At 38.9% G+C, this 19046-nt stretch overlaps 1 long non-coding RNA gene across 1 annotated transcript; it reads left to right on the top strand.

Annotated features, from left to right (window-relative positions):
- The first annotated feature begins 6551 nt into the window (after positions 1-6551).
- LOC309628371 lies at positions 6552-14435 on the top strand. The gene is made up of 4 exons (XR_014244461.1): positions 6552-7176; positions 13177-13275; positions 13989-14070; positions 14406-14435. It is a non-coding gene; the product is annotated as an uncharacterized lncRNA (long non-coding RNA).
- The last annotated feature ends 4611 nt before the right edge of the window (positions 14436-19046 follow it).

Genomic DNA, 19046 nt, shown 5'->3' on the forward strand with positions numbered 1-19046 from the left:
CAGCTTCTTAAGGACTGGACTCCTTTTATTTTTTCTCTCCCCAAAACTTACCTGGCTCCTCTAGTTCTGCCCGACCTCCCTCTTCTCTAGCGTTTGGAATTCAGTTTAAACCCACCATTTATGGTGTGGAAGGGGGCTTCCTGAGGGCAGAGGGGTTTGTCCCTGCTGTCCCTGCTGTACCCCCAGCGTTTCGGAACACTCAATAAACATTTGAACAAATAAATGGAATTGACAATAAATTATCTTGCTTATATCCAAAGAATTTCAAGCCTCTTTTGTTAACTTCTCCAAATATATCACAAATTCCTCTTCAGACATGCCAACACTTAAGTTTGGATCTGCACGCCTGGCCCTTTTTCCTCCGAGCTCTGATCGTGTCACTTGAGCAACTAATTCCAGATGAACGGAATTCTGTGTGTCAGCGCTCCCTGCTGACCCGCTAGGCTTCACAAGCGTGAATAGTTGCAAGAGTAGTGCTTTGTTCATGCTTCATATTCTCTAAAGTGGTGGGGTAAATATCAGTGATACTTGCATTTAAATATGAGTAAAGATATAAACTAGAAAATAAACCTTAAGGAATGTATCTCGCCTCCAGAACTTTGTGATTGATGCCAGAAGCTTTTACACAATATTAAGCTGAAGTTGGATTTTAACAAAGTATTTTACTTTCGCATCTGCAATTTACAGAACACTCTTTACATGAACACTCTCTTAGGACCACTGACCCTGACTCTCAGCTCTGATGTAAACCCTCCTTTTCCCGGCGGCAGGGACTGTCTGAAGAGGTCAGGGCCAACGCCCACCCGCCCTTCCCTTCCGTTCCCCTCAGCAGCCTGTGATTCCAGCTTTCTCGTTACCCCACTTCATCATGCTCATCCTGCTAATTCCTTGCGCCTACATCTGTACACCTTATTTGCACTAATGGCTTTTTCTTCTCAGTTTATGATTTTACGTATTTAAAGTAGAGAATTAGTGGGTTTTTAAAATTTTGATTTCCTTGCACAAAAAAGATGAAAAAAATAGCAAACTACAAAATGAGTTTCCTGTATGTAGAAAACTATAAAGTGTGTTTCCTTCAAATTAAAAAAAAAACAAAAAACTTGCTTTAATAGATAAACATCATTGTTTTGCCTCCAGTACTATGTTCTAGCTCTTTCTTTCTGGTCTCTGAAGCCCAGAGCTCCAAAAAAAAAATTGACTTTGAAGAAAATTAAATTCAATAAGAAAGGTTCCTAACAAACTAGTCCAATCACCTCAGCAGGTTTTATTTTTTTAACTTGTTTTTTTTCCAGCTTTGTTACAGAAGCTAAAAAAAAGTGTTTGAAGCCCAGAATTCACATACTTCACTGCTGTATTACAACTTTACCATTACATCATACTTTTACTTTGCACTGTTGGAAAATATGTTATCAAAAAGAACTGAGTTATTGATTTAATTTCTAAGGTGCATAAAGATAATGCACCTTAGAAATTCCTATAGCATGATCATATAATATCCTTTTCCATTCGGGGAAAAAATTGTATGTATGATTTCTTTTCAAGATTTGAAATATTTTCATTCTATACCTGCAAAATATGAAAACTAATTTTGCAAATTTTTGCTTCAAAATCCTCATTCATTGTTTATTTAAAAGATAGATCTAAATATATAGAAATTTTAGGGACCATGATTTATCAGGGCAAGAGTTCACACAAGTATTGACTCAATTTCTCCCTCTGTCTGTCTCTCTCTCTCTTTTTCTCTCTCTCATCAATGCCAGGGCACATCAGGTTGGACATGGCGGTCGTCCAGAGGGATTTGCTCCCAATTATTTTGATCTAATGTTCATTGTCTCTGTGATGACCAAGCAACAGCATGTACTTCATCAAAGACAGGAAATGCATTATTCTTTCTTTGATCTCTAAAGGGGAATTCTTGAGTAGAAAGGTGAGAGGATAGCCCTTAAGTCTTTTTAACTGCGCTAATCTGAAAATAAATTAACTACACTTATGTGAAAAGGTAGAAATTCCTAAAAGCAGAGCTCCAAGATGGAGGCCCTGATTTTATATTAATCTTTGAATCAAAATGACCCCTCCTCTTTTAAATAGCTCTGTATCTCTGAGTCCCAAACTGGGGATACCTGACTCACTTGGAAGCCTGATACTATACTTTTAGCTTGAAGATAAAGAAGATGCTGAAACGCAATCCTGTATCTTAAAGAGTTATATATATTGTCAAGTCCTTTCTCCCTGCCTTTTCTCATGGTGTGTTTTACCCCTGACTGAACCAGCGTCATCTGTATCTCTTCTCCTTGTCCTTCCCGAGTCCCCTTCAGTTCTAAGCCTCACACTCAGTTCTCCGGTCGGCTCACTGGAGGTCTGGTACCGATTATCTTATTTTCCCTTTTTCAATATGTGTGTATATATGCGAGTATGACAGGACATCTGTGTGTTTCTCCCTCTTTGGAGACACATGAATATTAACGAGAATTAATCTGTTTAATGCTTTCTCCTCCTCTCAACTCAATTTTACCCCTACATAAAATTAGGGATGACTTTTACTCTATACTTCAAGGTGAAGCTCAGAAAACCACAAAAAATACTTTTATCAAAAGATATTTGATTCCTACCTTATTCCATACACACAATATTAATTTGAGATAAATACTATGCCTCAACCTAATAGCTAAAGCTATAAAGCTTCTAGAATAAAACCTAGGAGGATATCTTCATTACCTTGGCTTGACACAGATTTCTTAGACAGAACACACAAAAAAGTTAACAATAAAAGAAAAATTCAATAAATTGGACCTCATCGAAGTTTAAACTTCTGCACATTAAAAATATCATTAGAAAATTAATAGGCAAGATAGTCTGGTGAAATATTAACAAAAACATATATTTGACAAAGATTAACAAAAGGTTAACATTTCTGGTCTGTAGGAAAATAAGACATTCCTTCATACCATCTAGAAATAAAATTTAAAAGACTGACACAATATTGGTAAGAATAAGAAGCAACTGTAACCCTCATACATTGCTGGTTGGAGATCTGTAAAACCTGACAATTCCATTCACAAATGTAAACTTGCCTGAAGAACTGAAAACTTAGGTCCTCAAAACCTTGCACATATGTTCATAACATCTCTATTCATAATAGTCCAAAGGAAAAAATAACCCAAATGTTCACTATCGGGAGAGTAATATGATATTGAACAAAATAAGAAAGGCAAAAGATAGATTCTGTGTTAAAGCAGAAGTTTTACTGGGGGTAACACAGGGGAGAGGAAACGAGCTTGTCCTGAAGCTCCTACCACATGACTTCGTTATTGGCTGGGTATTGCCAAAAATAGTGTGACCTTGGCTCAAAAATTGAGGCAGACCCTGCAGAAGTTTGCAGCAAGAGGCTCTCAGTAACCACACTGCTGGCACCCAACAAGGGGTCCTTTCTGGAGGGGCATTTACACAGGGCACCTCTATGCTTCCACTCTGTGAGGCTTGAATTATGTACATTTCCAAACTAACCTGTGGTACCAGGTGTGATGATGGTGGTTGCCTTTAGGGAACAGAAAGACATTAGCTAGCAGTTAAGAAGGGTTAAGAGAGGTTATATGGGGCTGGCAATGTCCTGTTTCCTAACCTAAGTGCAGGTTACATAGGTACATTTATTTCATCACTTGTCATCAGGCTATACTCTTATGATGTGTAGACTGTTTGTATATATTTTATTTAATTCAAAGAAAAGCAATTTCAGTAATTTCAGGAATGAGAATGTACACCAGATGACATTTGGGGGAATGAGTGAATGGTGGAAAAATTTACTATATACACACCCACACACATATATATATAAAACAAACATACAGAAAACAGCTTTTGTTGTCCTGTGTTGAAAGACAAGAGACTTATGAAAGTATAAGTGATTATGATATCAAGATACTTATTATTGAAGTGTCATATTAGAAGTCAAATGAGCTAAGTTTAATCTAAAATCTAATAAAATGTGTAAATTAATGGACTTTGAAATATAAAAATAGCCTATAAATCTTATCTAAATTCTTGCAATGTATTCATCTCTCCTGAAGCAAATCTCATTTTTCTTCTTCAAATTTCTACTTTTAAAGTTAATATAAGTGACAAGTTATTAATTAAATGTTAATGCATAGTAAATATTTGTTGAATTAAATCCATCAAAAGTAGGCTAACACACATTTCATTTGTATTATGATTACTAACACAAATTTCATTTGTATTATTTCTCCTGTCACTGGGAGTCATAATATGTAAAACCTCATGCTTGTCCTTTTTTCAGCACACATACAATAGAGAGGCATTGATAAAGTCACCATATGTGAGGCACTATTCCAGTTCCAAGGGATAAAAGATAAATACAACACAGCCCTTATCATAAGGAAATAAAACAGCAGCCTAAGAAAATGCACTCGTATAATCAAGCAAACTACAATATAATGAGGGCTACACTAGCTGTGAAAGAAAGAAGATGTGGAAGCACAGGGAACCGAGGTACTGCGTTTCTTTCTTTAATATCAGGGAAAAGTCCCTGCTACTAAAAAAACCAAGAAGTTTCCTGTAAAGTGTAAATAAGAGTTCGCCCAGCAAATAGGCAAAGGATGGACATTTCAGGCAGGGGGAAAACATGATTCAAGGCAGAGGGTGAAAGGTGAACTCTTGCGCTGCTCTCGGGATTGTTGGAGGCTATAAAGGGGCGTAAGTTGGCCCAGGAGGTGGAGGAGGAAAGGCAAAGCAGACTGGGGGACAAAAGCTGGGGGGTGTAGTTGGGGAATGGACAAGGGGCTTCGGGGTGGAGGGAGGGACCCAGGACAGTAATAGAAAAGCAGGTTTTGAGGACAGAAGATGGGGCACCAGAAAAGGGAAGCCTAGCAAGGCAGAGAAGTCAGAGCAAGAGACAGAGAGACTATTACTCAGGCATAGAAAAGGATGAAGTAATGCCATTTGCAGCAACATGGATGGACCTAGAGATGATCATACTCAGTGAAGAAAGTCAGACAGAGAAAGACAAATGCCACATGATAGCACTTGTATGTGGGATCTATTAAATGATACACATGAACTTATTTACAAAACAGAAGCAGACTCACAGACATAGAAAACAAACTTACAGTTACCAAAGGGGAAAGGGGGGAGGGATAAATTGGGAGATTGGGATTAACATATACACACTACTATATATAAAATAGAGAACCAACAAGGACCTACTGTATAGCACAAGGAACTCTACTCAATATCTTCGAATAACCTATAACGGAAGAGAATCTGAAAAAGAATATATATATGTATACATTTTTGAATCACTTTGCTGTACACTTGAAACATTGTAAACCAATTATACTTCAATTTAAAAAACGAGAGAGATGGGACTTCCCTGGTGATGCAGTGGTTAAGAATCCGCCTGCCAATGCAGGGGACACGGGTTTGAGCCCTGGTCTGGGAAGATCCCACGTGCCGTGGAGCAACTAAGCCCGTGCACCACAACTACTGAGCCCGTGCGCCACAACTACTGAAGCCCATGTGCCACAACTACTGAAGCCCACGTGCCACAACTACTGAGCCCGTGTGCCACAACTACTGAAGCCCGTGCACCTAGAGCCCGTGCTCCACAACAAGAGAAGCCACTGCAATGAGAAGCCCGCGCACCGCAACAAAGAGTAGCCCCCGCTCGCTGCAACTAGAGAAAGCCTACGCACAGCAACAAAGACTCAATGTAGCCAAAAATAAACAAATAAATTTATTAAAAAAAAAAAAAAAAAGAGGGAGAGACAAGGAGAGAAAAACAGACAGAGAAATGGAAGGGATTCACCAGTGTGTTAACCCCAAAATCCAGGGAAGAGGAGACTTCAACAAAAGACAGCCAGCGGGGTGAGAAGTTGTGCAGAAGTCGGGCAGGATGAGCACTGAGGAGGAAACCTCGGCTCCACAGGTAGGAAGTGGTGCTCACAGGTGGGGCGGGGGAGCCAGGATGCAGGCGACCCAGGAGGCCAAGCGGGGGTGGCCAGACGCCTGCCTGTTGGTTCTAGAACTCTTGTTGCTGCACATTTGAGAAAGGGAAGAAACAGAGGGGGCACTGTCCGCAAAGACAGAGAGAAGGGAACTTTTTGTTTTTAAAAACTGGAAAGGCACAAGCACAGCTGAGTAAGAATAAGCTGAGTGGAATAAGCCTATAGAGAAGGACTAATTGAAGATTTCAGAAAGGAGGTAAGAGGACTACTGGAAAGAAATATTTTTTCTTTCCTTTGAACTCGGATGCACGGAAGGAAGAATGAGCACAGGCGTGGGTACACGGGGAAGCAGAGGGACTGATCTCACAAGTGAACTTGGCTGAGGACTGTCACGAGCCCACAGCAGAAAAGGCTACACTAACATTCTGTAGAAACAGCTCAGACCCTAGAGTCTCCGGAATAAGACATCCCGTATTAAACCATTTGGTGCCAGAATTTGACTGATGGCTCAACCTGAAATCTTGCCTCAAAACCCCCTACAAAACAGAAGTAGAGTCACAGATGTAGAAAACAAACTTATGGTTACCTGGGTCGGGGGGGGGGAGGAAGGGAGGGATAAATTGGGAGATTGGGATGGACATATACACACTGCTGTATATAAAATAGAGAACTAATAAGGACCTGCTATAGAGCACAGGGAACTCCACTCAATACTCTGTAATGACCTATATGGGAACGGAATGTGAAAAAGAGAGGATATATGTATATGTGTAACTGATTGACTTTGTTGTACAGCAGAAATTAACACAACATTGTAAATCAATGCTATTCCTCCAATAAAAAAAAAAAGTGAAACCCTACAGTGACTCATGGATGTCGTGTGCACGCCCCACATGCTCCCTTCTCCCTGTCTCTCCTTCCCTCCGCCCTCAGGACAGATAGCACGCCTTGTCTGCCTCTAGCGCTGCCCGGGCTGGCTCTGCCCACGACCCAGGGCTCCTTCTGCAGGGAGCCTTCTGGGAGAGGGCACCCCTCCCCGCCACCCCTTCCTCCTCCCTGGACCATTTAGATCTGCCGATGCTGGTGCTGAGGTGACCAGGTGACGCTGATCCTACGGAAAGTACAACTAGAATATGGTCATCACAGCAGCCACCTGACAAGTTGCGACCATGAGGCCCAGAGAACGAAATGCGTTAACTTGGACCAAGTTTCACAGGCAGTAAGTGCTACTGAGAGGGTCAAACCCAGGCGGCAGTTACTCTGAAATCCCTGCTTTGACTGCGACCCCCTTAATCCCATCAAGAATGGGTCGAGAGGCCGGCCTGAGAAAACGGTATTCATGTTTTCAGATATTATTCTCTGGGCAAAATTGAGGTAAAGGCTTTGGAGATTTAGACCTGAATTTTCAAAGGACTCCAGTGGGCTTGTGTTTTGAGCATTTGCAACTAAATAGTTCATGATTAATTCCAAAACAATTCAAACTGTTCTCCAAAGGAAATTAAGTGAAGTGGAGCTGCACACGACACTTTCAAATACGACTAAGCTCTTCTCACCTCCTTCAGAAATCCTTCCATTTTGCACAGGGTTTACTGTCTTAAACTCTCTAAATATGAAGTAAGTAACACATGAGAGTGCAGATGAATTTATTACTTAAGTTAGTCTCTGTAAAGTCCAAATGTCCAGGGAAAGTTAAAGTTTACTTTAATTTTATTGTATTTTCAAATGTGAAAGCAATGAAATAATGCCATTTGCAGCAACATGGATGGACCTAGAGATTATCATACTAAGTGAAGTAAGTCAGAGAAAGACAAATATTGTATGATATCACTTATATGTAGAATCTAAAAGAATGATACAAATGAACTTATTTACAAAACAGAAGTATACACACAGAAATAGAAAACAAACTTATGACTACCAAAAGATGTAAAGGGGGATGGGATAAACTAGGAGTATGGGATTAACAGATACACGCTAGTATATATAAAATATAAACAATAAGGATCTACACCGGGAACTATATTCAATACCTTATAATAACCTATAATGGAAAAGAATCTGCAACTGTATACCTGAGACCAACACAATATTGTAAATCAACTATAGTTAAATTAAAAATAAATAAATAAATAAAATAAAAACAAAGAAGAAACAACAAAAAAGTGCCTATTTTATCACTGGAGTAATTTAGCAGCCTCAAACCAAAGAAGGATAGACAAAAATGAAATCTCCTTTATCAAGGAGAAAATGTATGTAAATATAAATATATGTGGATATTCACAGTTTTTCATTGCAATTGTCAGAGTTGCAGCTGCACCAGACATGCTCTGTGAAACGGTCCTGTTGGTATTTCATTTTCACTGATGACACGTCTAGGGGTGGTTAGTAAAGGACTCATGCTTCATGCAAAATTCTACGCAATGACACGTATCATCAAAGTATTAGTAATAATAGCTAAATCCTAAGAATTGCCCTTTTTGAAAGTTAGTTGGCTATTGAAAGACTAAAGAAGACAAACCCCAGGTTCTCTAGAGTTCGAGGTAGAAGGAGTTGGGAACAAGAGAAGCCTCAGGCAAAACAACGAGTTGAGAACTTGACAGAGCAACTCCTGTCCCGGAAGGCACATCATAGATCGGCAGCCTTCCAAGTCTCTGCGGGTCCACACTGGCTCTGCAGCGGAAGTTTAATGCCAAGTTCTGTGTAGATCAATGACTTCCAAACTGAAAGCATCAGGCTCACCTGGGACATTTGTTTAAAATTCAGCTTCTTGTCCAATATCCTAAAAGTTTCTGTATCAATAAAACTAAAGTAGGATACAGAAATCTGCGTTTACATCACTTCTGGGAACTCTGATACTGTTGGATTAGGCACAGAGCTTTGAAAAATGTGCATTTTGATCATCTACTCAGAAGAAGAAAATATCAGAGCATAAAGTTCTAAATTTAGCTTTTTCTTACCTGCATTATCACATCACAACAATGCAATCTAATCAAATTTGACAGGAAATCAGAGAGAATTTGAAATTATCTGTTAGTTATTACTTTTTCTTAAGTTAGCATTTGTTTCTTAAGCTGGCGGTGGATACACTGGTATTCATTCTATTGTTATTACTCTTTTTTTTTTTCTTTTTTTGGCCACACAGCATGCGTGATCTTAGTTCCCCAACCAGGGATCAAACCCGCGCCCCCTGCTGTGGAATCACGGCGTCTGAACCACTGGGCCGGCAGGGAAGTCCCTATCTGTTAGTTATTAGTAATGAACTTTTCGCCTAAATGCACACTGGATCTTGAGATATTGGCCAGTCAAGTACAGCTATCTAATTTACAAAAAAACTAAGTATATTGAAATGAATTGAAGGTAGGTACTCAAAATCTCATCCTGACAAGGGTGAATGAACCAAATGTTTGGTCATTCAACTGTTTGGTCTCTGCAGCAGCCAGAGTGACCCGAGATGTATAGCTCTAGATCTATAGATCACTTCACCTTTACCCTGTGGCTTCCTGTTACCTGTACTCTGTTTACAACGCCTTCCACTGAAGCTTCTCACTTCTTGGGTTACTCTCCAGGCACGCAGAGACTTGCCGGGCTCTCTCTGGTCTGTCTTCTCTGCGTCCATAACTCTCTTTTCCTTCCTCCTTCCCCTCTTTGCCTGGCTACCTTCCACTCAACAGTCTTTCTTCAGATTATACCTAAAAAAAGTCATTCCTTTACTAGACCTTTCCACACATTTGGAACTTCGTATGTCATGCTAAAGTACTTGGCACTTTCACTATTAAAACAATTGCATCTTACTGCAAATTACTAGTTAAATTCTTTATTTTCCCTGATAGTCAGTATAAACTGAGGTCAGGGGCCAGGACTCTCTTTCTCACTGCCCACCACTGCCATCATAATGCTTGTTTATTTAATTCTTTTTTAAAAAAAGAGAGTTTAGAGTACCTTTTAGGTAAATACAGGCAAAAGCAGATTCATATGTCTTCAATCATCTCCCTAAAAACTTAGGTTACCAAGAAGTATAACAGAAGTGCCTGGGGTTTAAATGGGGCCAATAATCTGGGTTACTCAGTACAGTAACTCCTAAGAGGAAGGCAGTAATTTTATTTATGACGGGTAGAAAATATACAAAGATCCAATGTTCTTAGGAAGCTTTGAGAATTTGTAATTCTGTGTAAATTTTTTTCTTTGAATGACTCTTATAAAACAAACTAAAAAGACAGACAAACGAAATCACACTAAATTCCTTATAGAAAATGAAAGTGCTGCAGAAATTGTAATGGGTTATTGTCACTTTGCCAATGAATATATAGACATTCTGACTTTCACGTAACCTTTCAAATGTGCTCTACAAAGAGCTGCAGATTTGGAGATGAGCCGACTTGTTTTAAAGGAAGAGAATTTATACTAACAGTAAAGGTCCCGTGACTGAGCACTTGAAGTAAGCATTATAAGGCGACATCAAGAGGGCAAGGACATTCTCTTAGGCAATGAATCTAAAGAAATTTCTGTTTCAAAATCAGCCACAATGCTTAAATAACTCAACTAGAACGCTTTTCATCTTTGGGGTAAAGTTTATACTGGTTTACTGCAATTATTAAGACCTAAGAAGTAATGAACTATAGCAAATACAAAAATACCTAGAATATGTTGAACATTAAGCTTCCTATTTAGTGCAATAGGACAGGCTGTGCAATAGAATGAGGGGTAGAAAAGGGTACAAGCAAAAAATGTGATGAGGAGACTTTCAAAATATTAGTTTGCCTTGTTCATAGATTCTCTTTCACTTACACCTATTAATCACTGTCTGTGGTACAAATGACTTTTGTCTTTAATTAAACATACTATATTTACTTTCTAGGTTTTTCATATTAATCGTGTTAGCATCTGACATTCATTTTTGTGTGATTTAGGACCTAGGTATGTGATGTAGTAGAATTACATTTATATAGATTTTTTAATGTACCAGCTACAGTAGCAGAAATGTTAAAGAGAGTGACTCGTACAGCAATCATGTAAATGCTCTGTCATGAATATAATGAAAGAGCCGGGCAATTTTTTTTTTACAATGTCATTTTATAATATGCCTTTATTAACTTTGACGTGTTTGAGGCATAGCTCCTGAATGGTTACTGTGATAGATTGGTTTGTGCTAACGATTAGGTCTTTTTTTTTTTTAATGAAATTGCTCCTTGGAATGGGAAAATGTGGTTTATTTTGAGAATGATCCTGTTTAATGTTTTAGCCTAAAAAGGGTTTGAGGGAAATTAACTGTTCTATGGTTCATGAATTATTTCTGGCCTCTATCACCATCTCTCATAAAGAGATGGGGAAAACAAGCCATAATAACCCCACTGGAGATCACTATCAAATACAATAAGTGGCATTCCTAAAATAAAAATATATGTCTATTTCTCATTCTGTTGTTGCATTCTCCAGTTTGTCACCTTAAACACTGAAAAGTTGAGTGGCAGACTTAAATTGGTGAAGTCTGGACCCCAAATGACAATATAGTACTTTACATTTATAAGACATTTGGTCTCAGAACATCTAAGCACTTTGAATATTTTAAAGGATTTTAGTTGACACTGCTAAGACAATAAGAAATGGGGGATTGCTATCATCATTATGTGTCATATTTAAGGAGCAGCTTTCATAACAACAAAAAACTACTTGTATAGGAGAGAAGAAATGCAGAGGGGAGCTGGTGTTATGATTTTCAGTTTGAATAACAGAAAATGCCCTGAAGGGTGTTCTCTTCTGCAAATGGTCAGGTCTTTCTACAGCCATGATTTATTTTACTAGAAGCTGGAACAGGTGTGGTCTCTCTTTGCCAAAGTCTTGCCGAAGTTCATACCTGCCCTGGGCTTCAGGTTTCAGATCTGTTTAGCAAGATTGCTGAATGGCATGCAACCCAAGAACTTCTATCTTATTACACAGACAGAATACTGACTTACTATGAAAGCCTTTATCTGAAAGTCCAGTTTCTCCTTTTGAATTTGGAGAAATTAATGTACATGATCTCAATGATGTTGGTATGAAGGCTTGTCTTAGGAAAATTGTCTTCATGGCAAAAGTTTTAACAAAATGAACATTAAAGTGGAGGCATATGCTGAACAATTTTATTTCCCCAAGTAAATGTCAGCATTGGCCAAGGACCAAACATGGTACTTTTCAAAAGTTGGAATAATTATTACCAAAGTGAATAGCAAGAAAAGAAGGAAGGCAATGGAAAAGTGTGTTTTCGTTGCTTGGAATACAACAGTTTTGCCATGAACTCTCTGAAAAAATAAATATAAGAAGGGCAAAGGGAAAAAAAATGAAGAGTTTCCAGACTCCAATTAAATATAGGGTTTTCACCTTAGGTCAAATACCATTTACTGACTTTATAAAAGAAGCCTTATAATTGCCTTACTTCCAATGAAAAATATACAGCCTGTGCCAGCAGGTACATTGGTGCTGTTGTTCGTGTGGCCAGGTCGCCCGAGGAACTGTTGCTTGTCCTTGAGCACGGCTGAGGAACCATCGCATTTTTAAGCCGGCAGGAAAGTGATTGTCGCAGGTCAGCGTGCGGGCCCTGACATCTGTGAACGGCTCTATGTAATGAGAATAGGTAGATCAACATAGCTCAGGCTCTGAAGTGAAATTTCATCTTATTTCTGGCACCACAAATATGAACTTGATCCTTATCTGTCTAAGAAAAAACATTCCTCCTTAACAGTCCGGCATCACTCTTGACGATTTCCACATACCTCTAGAAAATTATGAAAGACCCATTGTCTCAAAACCTAGGATAAACAGGATATTTAAGGCCTGTTAGTGTGATCGGGTTAATCTGTAAATTTTACTTTGTTATAGAAATACCTGAAGAAAAGAATTGTTCAACACTCATATTTTTCAGATCCCACCCCCATTCAAGCAGACAAAACTATGAAACAGAAAAAAAAAATGAAGACAATATGATTAAAAGACATTGAGTCTGTTTTTGTGTATTCAAGAGTCTCAGCTATTTTGCTTTTAGTTGACTTCGTGCCACTAGAGACGGTGCATCCTTGGCTGTGGTCCTCAGGAAAGACGTACGGTCTCTCTTGGGTTGTCATTGACCAGATGATGCTTGAGCCCCATTTTAGTTGTAAAGTGCCCCATAAAATGGTTTTCCATTTCTCAGTTTTCTTAATATAGAAAATCCCCAATATTAACCTCTCCGCTTGCATTCTAATTTCAGAGGTTTCCTGATATGAGAAATTCAGAGGACTGTGCATTGTGGAATACAGGGAGCTCTGGAGATAGAAAGCCCTCTCATTTAACGCTGTACCTCGACCAGGTATTTATCTTCTCCAAATACGTTGCCAAGAAGAAAAATAAAGACGTATGGTACTTTTTAAAAATATATCTTTATTAGAGTATAATTGCTTTACAATGTTGTGTTAGTTTCTGCTGTACAACGAAGTGAATCAGCTATACGTATACATATATCCCCATATCCTCTCCCTCTTGCGTCTCCCTCCCACCCTCCCTATCCCACCCCTCTAGGTGGTCACAAAGCACCGAGCTGATCTCCCTGTGCTATGCGGCTGCTTCCCACTAGCTATCTATTTTACGCTTGGTAGTGTATATATGTCCTTGCCACTCTCTCACTTCGTCCCAGCTTCCCCTTCACCTCCGTGTCTTCAAGTCTCTTCTCTACATCTGCGTCTTTATTCCTGTCCTGCCACTAGGTTCATCAGTACCATTTTTTTAGATTCCATATATATGTGTTAGCATACGGTATTTGTTTTTCTCTTTCTGACTTACTTCACTCTGTATGACAGGCTCTAGGTCCATCCACCTCATTATGAATAACTCAATTTTGTTCCTTTTTATGGCTGAGTAATATTCCATTGTATATATGTGCCACATCTTCTTTATCCATTCATCTGTTGATGCACATTTTGAAATAATATTCTTAGGATTACTGGAGATAAATTAACAACCTGTTTTATATTTTACATAATACATCATGAATGATAAAACAAACGCCCCTGGACCCACCATCAGCTGAACAAATGAGACAGGTCTGATGCCTCTGAAGTGACCCTGTGCCCCTCCACAATCACAGCCCTCTTCCTCTGTTACAAGGGTAACTGCTACTGTGAATTGTTTTGTTTATGACTCTGATTTTGGTTATTTTTTTACTACATATATGTATCTCTAAGCAATATATTTTTAAGTTCTGGATATATGGAGAATTTATATAAGTGGTATTATACCAAATGTAGTCCTCTGCAACTTGCTTAGTCATTAAGATTAACTTTTGCTGATCCAATGATATAAGAATAATATTAGTACTAATAGTAATAATAATGATAATGATAATGATATCTCTAGTCCCTTGTTGATAGATAGTCAAGTTGCTTCCAGTTTGGGGCTGTTATGAACAATGTCGTTTTGAACGTTCTTGCATGTGTCTCCCAGCTCACACCCGCCAGGGTTTCTCGATGTCCCTACGAGTGGAATTGCTGGCCAGGTGCATTTTCAGCTTTGCAAGATCTCACCTTGCTTTCCAAAGCAGGAGTGCCACTATATGTTCCCACCAGTTCCTTTTTTTTTTTTTTTCCCACCCGTTTCTGTAGAAAGTGAATTACTTGTTCATTCAAAAGGAGAATAAACTTCCTCCTGGCAGTTTTTGAGGTAATTTGTAAATAACTTTTCAATTCTTTCCATGACATCAGTGAATTATGTATTTTTCAATTTCTCCTTCAGAAAATGTTGGGCATATATAAAAAGAAAGAACAGTATCAATTCTATCTAATGTTAATTTTTTAGAAAAGAGTTGAAAATCGAATTCTTTGGCAACAATCCAATAGTCTGGTTATTTATAATAAGGTTGTGCTGGGACTTCCCTGGTGGTCCAGTGGTTAAGACTTCGCCTTCCAATGCAGGGGGTGTGGGTTCGATCCCTGGTTGGGGAGCTAAGATCCCACATGCCTCATGGCCAAAAAACCCAAAAACATAAAACAGAAGCAATATTGTTACAAATTCAATAAAGACTTTTAAAAAATAGTTCACATCAAAAAAACAATCTTTAAAAAAATAATAATAATAAGGTTGTGCTTCCAGCACAGTAAAGCACTGCAGTGGTGAGTCGGGGGTGAGGAGTGGGCTTGAGAAGGGAGAGCAGTTGTTCTCTCCCCACTCCGTATCCCATAAGCTGGCAAGTCTCAAGTTTTATCTGCAGCATATCAATTAGGTCTAAGATCATATTCTCAGTATCTTTCCCAGGACATTGACAAGAATAATATGTCAAACAAAAATAGGGTTTTTTGGATATAACTGCCGAGATAAGACATCACTTAGGTCCTTGGGGAAACCTACTCGAATAAAATTTCCTAGATCTTACATTCCGTTATCCAAATGACGCTGAAGATTACAGCTTTAAAAGGCAGGCCTAAGAAGCATAAAACATATAATGCACTTCTAAGTGCTGAAGGTCTTATCTCTTGTGCTGGGAAGAATTAAGCCCAGAGGAAGAGAGAGAGACATCGTCCACAGATATACAAGTACGGAGGGGAGGGCTTATGAAAAGAATAAGCCATGGGCAGTGTCGTCCATGTTGAAACTGCCCTCAGTGGGCCCAGGAACACATCCAGGGGCTGCGGGGCGTAGTCTAAGGTATGTTTGCGCTGGGCTGAAATGGAAGAAGGTATTTCAGTATCACCCGGTTCTCACGAGAGCAGAGAATTCTCCAACACGTTTCAAGGATGCTGCCCTTAATTTGAGTCCTTCCCTGCCCCAGTTGCAGGCAAGGGACATAAACATTAGGGAGAAGTAAATTACAGTCTGCAGGATCACCCACCTTGGTGTTTGAGATTTCATTACCCTAGTCCAGAGTGTAAAAAATATACTAAATCACAACAATATTTGTAGATGATAATGAGAAGGCTTAATATGAGAAACATGACTCCAATTCCAAAAGAAGTGTCAGTCAGATCTGCTCTCACATAACCTAACCTCCTACTGGAGAGACAGCATATGCAGGGGTCAAGAGAGGTAAGCTGGTGCAGCCACTGTGGAGAACAGTATGGAGGTTCCTCAAAAAACTAAAAATAGAGCTACCATATGACCCAGCAATCCCACTCCTAGGTATATACCTGGAGAAAACCATAATCTGAAAAGATACACACACCCCTATGTTCACTGCAGCACTATTTACAATAGCCAGGACATGGAAGCAACCTAAATGCCCATCGACAGATGAATGGATAAAGAAGATGTGGTACATATATACAATGGAATATTACTCAGCCATGAAAAAGAATGAAATAATGCCATTTGCAGCAACATGGATGGACCTAGAGATGATCACACTAAGTGAAGTAAGTCAGACAGAGAAAGACAAATGCTGTATGATATCACTTATATGTGGAATCTTTAAAAAATGATACAAATGAACTTATCTAGGAAACAGAAATAGACCCACAGACATAGAAAACAAACTTACAGTTACTAAAGGGAAAGGGGGTGGGGGAGGGATAAATTAGGAGTTTAGGATTAACATACACACACTACTATGTCTAAAATAGATAATCAACAAGGACCTACTGTGTAGCACAGGGAACTCTACTCAATATTTTGTAATAAGCAATAAGGGAAAAAAATCTGAAAAAATATATGTATGTATAATTGAATCAATTATACACCTGAAACTACCACAACCTGTGCACCTGAAAGTAATACAACATTGTAAATCAACTATACACCAATAAAAATAAATACAAAATAAGAAAACATCAAAAAAAAAATGAGTATTGATTCCTCTGGGGACTGCTGGGACCTCCCCTCCCCTCGAATAAAAGAGTTTGTTAGAGGTAAAATGCTTAGGCTACAGACCCAGACTGTTTGTTCTGCCACTTAACCAAATGGTGCTTACCAATGGTGCACTAAAATTTCCTGTGCCTCAGTTTCCTCATCTGTTGCATGAGAACGAGAATATTAGCCACATCCTAGGAGTCATGTGGGGATTAAGTAATACCTAAAGCAATGGGAAAAGTGCCTGACACACATGGCAAGTTTTCAGAAATGGATTATCCTTATTGCCACCACCATCATCATCACCTCAGTATTGAGCCGGCTTCCACAGGTGTCAGGTTTGTGGACAGCAGTGGTTCAGAATTTCCAGTTACACCTCATTGTTGACATTCAGCAAAACAAGCTTGTTTACCACGTCACCCTCCATGCGTGGAAAGAGCCAGAAGCACGATATTTGTGCGTTACAGTCAGACGTTACTATTGACGATCAGCTCAAACTCTCAGCTTTTCTTTTTGTGCAGCAAGCACACGAGGAAAATATGTCAGTCAAGAATTTTACAAATTGTGTATTCTATTTATTCTTAGGGAATGGATTTAAGCTATAATTGAAAATTTATTTTATTTCTTACACGGCACATATATGTTTCTATTTATTATTAACTTACCAATGACAGGAGGTGGACGGTTACATTTCAAAGGCCAACATTTTTAATTCTAATTGAATTTATAAATTGTCCATATGAAAATTTTATCTTTATCTTTACTTGTTTTGTGTTTGCTTCCTTACTTTGTTCTTTGTTTCCTTATTCTCTAATGAACATCTACAAGGCTTACAGCTTGTTTTCGGCTGAGGGGGGAAACGTTCTCAAGTCATCCAGGGCAGAGGCGGAGTAACTCACCGCATGAAGACGCCTCACCACAGGGCAGACAGGAAATCTAGCTTGCAAAAGCCCCAGAAAAAAATTATTCGGTCCTTCTCAATTATTTCAATTATTTTAAATTTAATTTTAACTGAACTTTTTATAAATAACATATTTTCTATGTTTTTTTAAAGGTCTATTGGGGCAGCCAGAGTCTGTGTAATAGGCTCAGTCCACCATCTTGAAGTAATTCCATAAAAGGCATTTCCATTTTCTAAAGCCCTACAGCAATTCATGTATTCCTCTTGTGGCATTTGCCACTCTGTACCTTGTACTTCAACTGTCTGAGCCTTTGTTTTCCCTTCCCTACGAAGCCCTGCAGTGGCAAGTACAGAGGCGGGTGGCGTGGAAGACAGCATCATTGTACTTACCAAATCCTTATGGTGTTCAAGAAACACCACACACGCTCTGTAACTTAGTATGAATATCACTTCTATTACATACATGAGAAAACTGAGGCCCACAGAAATTAAAGTACATTACACTGTGCCTCTCTGATTTCAAAGCCCAAACTCTTTTGATGAAGGCAGAGATTTGATTCATTTTCTAATTCTCCACAGAGCTGAGCGTGTATCTTCACTCAGAAATTCTCAAAAAATGACAGAAAAATGAATATTTCCTTGCAAATAGTCTATATATCAAATAATATGTCACCTATGTTTTCTGAAAAATTATTGTTATAACTGGCTATGCTGTGCTAACACTTCACCCACACACAATCACAAACACACTTGCACACACAATAAAAAGAAAAAGCTATCCAGACTGCAAGACGAATAAGCTTAAAGCACATTAGCAATGCTTGTGTATTTGAGAGTGTCAAACAGAACTTTAAACATGTCTTTTTCATTATGTATTTAACCCACATACATGTGTAAACAAATAAATATTCTTTAGTCTCACAGAGTATGATTCCCTTATTCTCTCAAATACCCTGGGCTCAGTGGGATTGTATTGCATCAGTGAATTTAATTGGTTAATACAGGTTGACTACACAACTGTGTGTGGTCTATTCTATTCAAAAAGTAATTAAAAGACTTTCTAAACATGTATGTTGTCACTGGACACCAGATTCTACCATCTTTACATTACCGAATAGTTGACTGCATGGGCTTAAAAATATATAAATTGTATTCAAAAGAGGAAAAAACCCACAGAGTAAAGAACTCATTTTAATAAAACAGGTCTATTGTACAGCAAACATTTCAAATGTTTGTAATAGATCACACGCTAGCTGACACACTGTGAGCTGCCTCTGGAGAGGCCCAAGTGGCAAGCGTGGGTAACAGCCTTCAAGGAGTCGAAGCCTGGCAGCAGCCAGGATTGGAGGCCGGAGAGCTCTGGTTGTGTCTTCAGATGAGACAGCGGCCCCGCCAGTCCTGTAGCT

Source organism: Balaenoptera borealis (genome assembly GCF_965194805.1).
Source record: "Balaenoptera borealis genome assembly, chromosome: 4".
Taxonomy (NCBI): Eukaryota; Metazoa; Chordata; class Mammalia; order Artiodactyla; family Balaenopteridae; genus Balaenoptera; species Balaenoptera borealis.